This window comes from Herpailurus yagouaroundi, unplaced genomic scaffold, assembly GCF_014898765.1.
Source record: "Herpailurus yagouaroundi ecotype Mexico unplaced genomic scaffold, PumYag 196, whole genome shotgun sequence".
NCBI classification, from domain to species: domain Eukaryota; kingdom Metazoa; phylum Chordata; class Mammalia; order Carnivora; family Felidae; genus Herpailurus; species Herpailurus yagouaroundi.
Genome location: NW_024412427.1, coordinates 14,759,813 through 14,768,784, shown reverse-complemented (window position 1 = coordinate 14,768,784; position 8,972 = coordinate 14,759,813). Strand labels below are relative to the sequence as shown.

At 52.6% G+C, this 8,972-nt stretch overlaps 1 long non-coding RNA gene across 1 annotated transcript; it reads right to left on the bottom strand.

Moving 5' to 3' along the window:
- Positions 1-3,415: 3,415 nt before the first annotated feature.
- LOC121011996 (uncharacterized) lies at positions 3,416-6,865 on the bottom strand. The gene is made up of 2 exons (XR_005781900.1): positions 6,381-6,865; positions 3,416-3,673 (listed from the first exon to the last, which is right to left on the bottom strand). It is a non-coding gene; the product is annotated as an uncharacterized LOC121011996 (long non-coding RNA).
- Between the last annotated feature and the right edge of the window lie 2,107 nt (positions 6,866-8,972).

The window sequence follows — 8,972 nt, the reverse complement described above, 5'->3', positions numbered from 1 at the left end:
TCATGACCTCTTTGGGAAACACCTTGCTGGTCTCCCTCTGAGGAACGGCCCCCACTCTAGGTCGAGGTGTGGTGAATCCCTTCCTACCCTTAAGCCACAAGGGTAGGTGGGCACAGGACCCAAGCCTGCTACGTGGTTAGTTTGGGGATGGGCTCTTGGCCCATCAGGGTCGGTGAGCCTCTGCCTCGGGATATTCGCTAGAACTTACTGGGAAAGAGAACAGAATGTTATGATGCCTTCAGCTGCCATTACAAAACAAAGCAAAACAAACAACAAAGGCAACGACAAAACAGTTGGACAGGCTTAACCGATGAGAGAAAATGCATTACTTCATGTAACAGGGAGTTCACGGCTAGGGCACCTTCAGGGATGATTACTTTGTTCAACAATATGATCAGTGGTCTAGGTTCTGGTACCCTATTTGGCCACCGGAAGCACATCAAGGTTGTCCTCGTAGTCACAAGATGGTTGCCGCAGATCCAGACATCACACCGAGCCATGATAAGCACAAAGGTGGAAAAAGAACTGTTTCCCCCATTGTGGCTCTCACATCTATTGTCCACATCAACCTCACCGGTCCATGTTCTAGCCAATCACACGAGGGAAATGGCCTCAGCTGATGCATTCCCAATGGGGGCAACATCTTCGCCAAGGGGGTGGCCATTTCTTTGGTGGAGGTGATTGAAAAAAATGGCAGACACTACGATGGTTTGTGGTCTTCTAAAGGGCCACAGTACATGAACATACAGTGACCGGCCCACGTGATAAGCAGAAGCTGTTAAGTTCTCTTGCATGACGTATGGTCCAGAGTGTTATTTCCTCCGGCCCCAGCGGAAGAGGCAGGTAAAGCATGGAGGAGGCTCCCGGTGGCAGACGATGCAGGAGTGAGAAGCAACGTACATGGAAGCGAGATCTTAAACCAGTGTTGGTTGAGTGGGAAAGACAAGAAACAATTCTAGTAATAGCATTTAGGTGAAATTAAAAACACACATGCAGAGCACAACATCGCATAATCTCTGAGGCCATGTGCATATTTAATAGCATTTGCCAGGTGTGTTAGAGGGGTTGCTGAGGTGCAGGGAGATGACAGCGGGAACAGGGCCCGAGAGGGACAGGTAATAAAATAAGGGAGGGTCTCGCTCTGACCAGTGACAAAAGTGTGGCTGAGTAAGGCCTCGGATTAACCTAACTCCACACCTGACTCCTCCCTGGGGGATGAAAGGAGGTAGACGTCGGTGGGAGGGCAGAGGGTGCAAGGAAGGTAAAGGAAGGTGAAACTTGACATTGGAAACCCTTCAGGGCCTCTGTCCCAGGGGGATTCTGAGGCTGAGCGGGTTCGCTGTGTTTTATAGACAATGGGGAGGGTTGGAAAGTTCTAAAGCTGGAGGAACATAGGCTCTGTGTTAGGCTTTTGGAAAGTCATTCTGAGCTGTGAACAGTTGACATCGGATGGCCTGTTTTAAAATGACCCTTGAGGGGCGTCTGGGTGGCTCAGTCAGTTGAGCGTCCGACTTCAGCTCAGGTCACGATCTCACGGTCCGTGAGTTCGAGCCCCGCGTCGGGCTCTGGGCTGACGGCTCAGAGCCTGGAGCCTGCTTCCGATTCTGTGTCTCCCTCTCTCTCTGCCCCTCCCCGTTCATGCTCCGTCTCTGTCTCAAAAATAAATAAATGTTAAAAAAAAAAAAATTAAAATGACCCTTGATCACGCCTGGGTGGCTCCGCGGGTTAAGTGTCCAACTCGGGCTCGGGTCGTGATGTCACGATTCGTGAGTTCAAGCCCCGCATTGGGCTCTGTGCTGACACCTTGGAGCCAGGAGCCTGCTTTGGAGTCTCTCTGTCTCCGTAGCTCTCTGCCCCTCCCGTGTCCACTTTCCGTCTCTCTCTGTCTCAAAAATAAACACATGTTAAAAAAATTTTTTAACATTTTTTAATGTTAATTTTAATGTAATGTTTTAGTTTTAATTAAGTTTAATTTAATTTAATTTGAATTAATTTTTAAAATTTTTTAACGGCTCTTGATGGAAGGCCCGGGTGAGTTGGTTAAGCATCCGGCTCTTGATCTTGGCTCAGGTCACGATCTCACGGTTCGGTCGGTGAGTTCGAGCCCCGAGTCGGGCTCTGTGCTGGTGGCTCGGAACCTGCTTGAGATTCTCTGTCTTCTCTCTCTGCCCCTCCTCCTCACTCACTTGCACGCGCGCGCTCTCCCAAAATAAATAAGTAGTAAAAAGTAAACAAATAAAACGGCTCTTGATAGGGAAATAGCCAAGTAGAGGACTTTGGGTCCCTCGCCATTTCCTTCACATGATTATCTCAAAGTCCGAAGAGCAGGTAAGTAGTCACTTATCAAGCAACTGTGGACGGGAATGAACACAGATGCTCCGTGCACAGTGTATCTCTTGCACTTCTCGCCTGGTCCTCATGGTACGCGGGAGGTGGGTGCTATGATCCCATCTCAGAGGTGTGGGAGAGGAGGCTTGGAGCCCACCCGCTTCACCAAGAGAGCAGGCACTCAACTCACTCCCTTCCTACTTATTTTCTGTTTTCCAGTTTAATTTGGGGGCATGTTTTTTCTATTTAAAATTATTTGCTGGCAATAGAATACTGTACTCAGAGAGACAAAAATACCCAGAATCTCCTAATGAAGAACAGGGGACACTCCCTTAGGGAAAGAGGGAAGAAACATCTCAGGGTGGGCAGAACAATGAGCGGGGGAAGGGCTGGGGTAGGGGGTGAGGAAGACCCTTTGTGGGGATTGGTTGCTTGTGCCATTCATGTATGTTAGAGGGTCCTAATGACTCCTCTCAGGGACTCAGATTTCCCATCTGTAAGATGGGGACAGAAAGTGGAGGAGGGGGAGATTTGTTTCCAGCACGGTTTCTAGGATCTGCTCTGTTAGCACAAAATACAGATTCTCGGGTCCCAGCCCAGAGATGCTGGGTTTTGAGGACCGGGACAGGGCCCAGGTCAGTCAGATGCGTGCTGGCAGCATTAAGCTGACGTTCTGGGGTTCTGGAAAGTGATGTATCTTTTTCTTCTTCTTCTTTTTTAATTTTTTTTTTTTTTTGGGGGGGGGGTGGAGGCAGAGAGAGGGGGACAGAGGATCCAAAGCAGGCTCCGAGCTCTGAGCTGACAGCAGAGGGCCGGGTGCGGGGCGTGAACTCACGCCCCCAGGCGTCTTTTAAAAATAAATTTTAAGGGGGCGCCTGGGTGGCGCAGTCGGTTAAGCGTCCGACTTCAGCCAGGTCACGATCTCGCGGTCCGGGAGTTCGAGCCCCGCGTCGGGCTCTGGGCTGACGGCTCAGAGCCTGGAGCCTGCTTCCGATTCTGTGTCTCCCTCTCTCTCTGCGCCTCCCCTGTTCATGCTCTGTCTCTCTCTGTCTCAAAAATAAATAAACGTTAAAAAAAAATTAAAAAATAAAAATAAAAATAAATTTTATTCTCCCCTGCTGACGGCCCCCACTGTGATTACTTGGTTCCACACTATTTCCTTGACCTAAGAAGCCTTCCTCCATAGACGTTAACTTTTCTAAAATCGGGAGAAGTCTTACAATTCCGAACGGTAGCATTTCCTCCTTTCCTCTGAAAAAAAAAAATGCCGTCGATGGTGCATATCAGAGCTCACGCCGTCCCAGAATTAGGGAAACACGGTGTAATGTTCTTTCCATCTGAGAGCCTGGGGAAAAACAAATCCCGAAGAAGACAACAAAATCACCCGTCATCTCATCCCCAGAAGGCTCTATTGCCAATGTTTTGTCACATTTCTTTCTAGTTTCTTGTTTTTGTTGTTTCGAGCCTCCCGTTTGCCACCAAGGAGCGATTTTTGAGCACCTGCTCGGTGTGCCCCACTTCGGGACTTAGAAGTGGAGTAAGGATTCTGGCCGCTCTGTGCCAGCCCTCTACGTACGGGATGGCTTCGTTCCACAGAACAGCCCTGCAAGACGGGAGACGGTATTTCTACTGAACAAAGGGGAGAGTAGAAGCTGAGGCGGTAAAGGATGTGCCCGAGGTGTCATGGTTAGTGAAGGGCTGCGCTACGATTTGAGCCCAGGCAGCTGGATGCGGTGCCGTCTCTCCGGGCGGAGGCCAGCCCGGCTCAAGGTGGGAGGGTTCGCACGCTGTGGGTCAGGACCGTGGGACGGGGTTGTCTCTTGGTGGGACCACCGGCCTCCTGGAGAGGCTGCGTCAGCAAAACCATGGCTCTGCAGTTGGGACCTGGGTTCAAATCCAGGTGTGACTGTTACAGATCATTTAACCACTCTGAACCTTGGTTCCTCATCTGTAAAATGGAGAGAAATGATACGTCCCCCACCCAGGGCTTTAGAAAGGATGAGGAATTACATATGCAAAGTGCCTGTCTTAGAAAGAATTTTCCATGTGGAGAAGCTGGACCTATGGGGGTATAGATCGAGGGTGTAGAGGAAATATTGCAAGTCTTTATGACAGGCCAATAGCAACATAAATATTCTAGTATTTTAGCCAAGGGATATATTTTGGATAAATTCTAGGAGAATTCTTGGGGGCTTCTATTATGAACCAACTCGTCATCCTTTTTTGGTCAAGAAAAAAAAAAAAGCAGTTTGGCTCACAATAAGCAAAAACAGAAACAGTCTTCCAACTTGAGGTCTGGAGAAATAGTATATCCCCTTCTGGCTCGGAACTTCTCTTTCAGTTCAAGTTCAGCCCAGAACCTCTAGCCCTTCACCGCCAGGGCTGGGACACAGGTGTCCATGCTTTTTAGTGCTCCCAGGGGATGCTGACAAGTGGTCGGAGTGGAGCCGGGCCCTCCTGAGTCGATCACGCCTGGGCCCTGGGCCCCTACCCACCCTCCCGACGCCCACAGCCCAGCAGGCATGGGGTGGGGGGCAGCGGGGACAAGACAGCAGAGCTCGGGTTGAAGGCCAAGAGAGAGAGAAAGATAAGGTGAAGCTGGGACGGAGGGGGGGACCGAGCTGTTACGGAGCATCTACAGAAGCACCGGAAGGGGACCTGAAGATTGCAGGGGCCGGGGTCAGGATGCCCGCATTAGAATCCCAGCTCTTCCACATCTCTGCTGCTTGTTCCCAGGGGGAGATCTGCGATCTCTCAGCCTCTCTGTTCCCCGTCCGGAAGGCGGGTTGTTGTGCAGACTGACTGTCAGGGATACAGGTAGGGGCCTGGCTCGGTGCGCGTCGTACAGCAGGGTATGCGTGGCTAGTAACCGTTACTCTCGCTGGAGTTGTCATCATAGTCGCCTTGACCCCTCATCCCAACACTGAGAAGTTGGGGCTATTGTTTCTGCCATTTTACAGATGAGGAACCTGAGGCTCGGAGAGGTTAAGTGGATTGCCCAAGGTTGCACAGCTGGAGGCCGGCCGAGCCGGCGCTGGAACACCAACCCATCTGCTCCAGAGGTCGTGCCCTTTCCTTTTCTGGGCTGGACAAAACAGACAAAGCAAGAATAGAGACTTCCAGCTCATGAGTGCACCCTGATCAGCCCTGGGGACACAAGACAACCTCTATCCTTTGCTTCCGACTCAGGCCACGCCAGCCAGCCAGGACCCCGAGGAGACAGGGCTGTGGATTGTATCCGACCCGGAGGGCTTTTGACAACCGGGCCTTGTTTGGGGTTAGTTATTTTGGAAAAGCAGAGGGGGGCACAGGAGAAATGGTCTCATTCCCAGGCATATGGGAGCCGGCTGTCAGCTAATATGGAAAATGATTAAGACAGCTTAATTTTTTTTATTTTTTATATATACTAATAATGAAGCGGGAGGAATTTGGAGGAGGAGGTCCACAAGGAGAGGGGAAAGTATTACAGATGTTGGAATCACGCATGGGGGATGGCCCTGGCCCTGGTGGGACAGCAGCCCCTGCAGCCAGGAGGGGTGGGGGAGGGGAGGGTCCCCTGGCATCTGGCCTCAGCGACGTGGAACATCCCCCACGGTCTGTCCAGGGGCAAGAGTGTGTATGGCCTGGGGTTTACTGGTGGGCAGGGAAGCTGGGGTTCCTCTCTGGGCTGGTTTTAGTCCCCGCTTTCTGGCAACAGATAGGGCGAAGCACGTGAGAGATGGGCTGAGGACATCAGTGGAGAACTTTGCCTGGGGCAGCAAAGACCCTAGGGCCACAGGGCCGTCAGTGGATGCTGTGAAGCCCAGGAGGGCTCCCCGGAGCAGGTGGAAACAGGGCTGGCAGGATGGAGAGGCTGGGAGGGGTGAGGAGGACCAGCATTTATTGAACAGCTGCTTTGTGCCAAGCACAGAACTAAAAATTAGATTCAGAGGCGTTCATTCAACAGCTATTCATTGAGCACCAACTATAGGCCAGGCACTGTTCTGGGCTCTGGGGAGAGGGCAGGGAACAGCCAGAATCCCCGTCCTTATGGGGCTCCCCTTAACATTTACCTGCTGTTACTGGCATCCTCACTTTACAGGCGCAGGAACCGAGGTGAAAGAACCCAGGGAGCCTCTAGAACCTGCACGCCCAACCGCGGAGAGGCCGGATGTGGACTCCCCCTCTTGGTGGAGGAGAGTGGCAGGGTTCTCGAAGAGCACGTGGGAAAAAGAAATACTCTCGTGGCCGTTTGGGGAAGATACGATGTGCCACAGAAAGCCACTCGCCAGACGGGGAAACAGAAGCGCCTTCCCTCTTCCCAGGGGATAACTGGTCTCTGATCGCACGCGTACAGCCTGTGGCCCAGAAGCCTGGCCCGCCCCTCCCATCCTCTGCCCTGGGACACCCATTTCTGCCGGGCCAGGCCAAGGATCTGCAAAGGGTAGCCGGTCCCTGCTTGGCTGGGGGCACTTCCGGCCGGGGTGGAGGGAGGTTGACTCCATTTGTGGCTACACGCTTTCTTTCCGCTGGGATGGGTGGATGGGCGGGCAACCACATCTCCCTGGGGTCTCTGTCAGGGACAGGGCCCTGGGGTCTGATTGGCTGAGCCCCAATTATGAGCTCATCTCCAGTCTATTCAGCCGCAGGGGAGGGGCCAGATTATGAACTAAGCAGAGTTCCTGTGGGTGGAAGGCTCTCGGGAGAGGAGGCTGTGAGCTGGGATAATACCCTCCCAATGCCTATTGATCTGCATTGGCTTCCGCGTTAGATTTTGTCCAGTGGCTTGTGGATTATTTCATTTCTCTTGCCCCCCCCCCCCCCCAATCAGCAACGCCTCCAAAATATACCCTAAATCAATTCCCTTTACTCCTTCTCTCTTGCCCTTGGCCTCATCCAGGCCACCATCATCTCCTGCCACGACCGCCCCAGCCCTTCCCTGTTCCCCCTTGCCGCTCCTGCTCATCTCTGCACAGCAGCCAGGGGGGATCTTTTCAAGATGCACACCAAGGTGGGTTTCTCCCCTGCTTATGGCCCCATTGACAGTGGCCTCTCCTAAAAGCTGGACTCCCGACAGGCCACTGCCCCCACGTTTCCCCTCTTCATTCATTCGGGCCACACCAGTGTCCCTTCTGTTCCTCCGATAAAGCCAAGCTTGGTCCTGCCTTGAGGCTTCTCCGCTCGCCATTGTCCGCCTGTGATGCCCTAGCCCACTTTGCCATGTGGTCTCTAGGGTCTCAGTTCAAACATGTGGTATGCTCTAGATTAGGCTGGAGTGCTGTGACAAAAAGGCCCTGAAACGTGCGATGACTCAAGCGCGCTAAAAGTGTATTTCTCACTTACGTAGTGACTGTGGCCACACAGTGGTGGCTCTGCTCCACATGATGATGCCGGGATCCAGGTTCTTTCATCCCTTGCTTTCAGCCATGGGAAGAGACAAGAGAGCATGGGGGACGCCCAACCACAGCTGGAAGCCTAGGTTTGCAAGGCCACTTATCGCTTCCGCTCCTATCCCATTGGCAGGAACGGCCTGGTCGCAGGGCCACTGTGGGCAGCCACGTCCCAGCTCCAACCGTACAGGCAACAGGGAACACGGACCTTACAATTGCCTACCTTGGCCGTGGTCACCTTCTCAGAGAGGCCCTGCCTCCCCAGCCGTCCCATCCCAAAATTGTCCCTTCCGTTGCTGTATATCTCCTAATCCCTATTAGATTGTCTTCATAGTACATGTTATTTATCTGCTTGTTTATGATCTCCATCCCCTTCTAGAAGGTAAGCTCTGGGAGGGTAGAAACCTTGTTTAGCTAGCTAATGCCATACTCCTTGTGCCTCGATCAGTGTTTGGCCCAGAGTAGACATTGAATGAGGGCTTGTTGCATCAATGAAAGGACAAACAAATCGTTTCCACATTACCAGTGGGGGCGCAGAGGAGACCGGAGGCTTCGTGGACAGGAAATGCTTGGCCCGGGGGCTTCGCATACGTAGGAGCCCCGCACCTGCCCATTCCTTTCTATCTCCAATGTCAATCTTAAGGCTGCAGATTTCAGAGAGAGGCAAGGCTGCAGCCTGTGAGTTGGGAGACCTGAGTTTAAGGGTGGCTCTGTCCTGACTTCTGGGTGTGTCCCTTTTCCCTCCTGTGTGGGCCTTGGTTCCCCAACCTGCAAGACGGAGGTGGAGCAGGTTGGGCCAAGGAAACTTCCACATTCCTCATGGCTCCATAGTGGATGACCACCCCAGAGAACATCTGTACCTTCTCTTTCCAACCGCTGACCTTTGTGAGAAAGGTCTCCTCCCCTCCTTCCTCCCACTCTGAGGGCTTAATAAGGCTTAATGAGGGGCCTGGGTGGGCCCAGCTCCTCAGTGGCCACCAGCCCATACTTTCACCCAAGGGCCAGGGTAGGGGAACATGGCTAATAACAGGGTCCCGGTAGGGGGTGAGCTTTCAGCCTTGGCTGGCCTTTCTGGGCCTCTATTAACAGACCACACAGGGAAATGTCTTCCCAGGGCCCGTGATTTTCCATTTTCCACTGGAAAAGGCAACTGGGGGGAGGTGGCCAGAGGGCCAGAGATATTCGCCGCCTGTGCTTCTCTCAGCGTGTTCTAGTATCTTCCTTTCTAGCTACTTACCCCCTCTTCCATCTGTCTTTCCGCTGACCCACTCATTT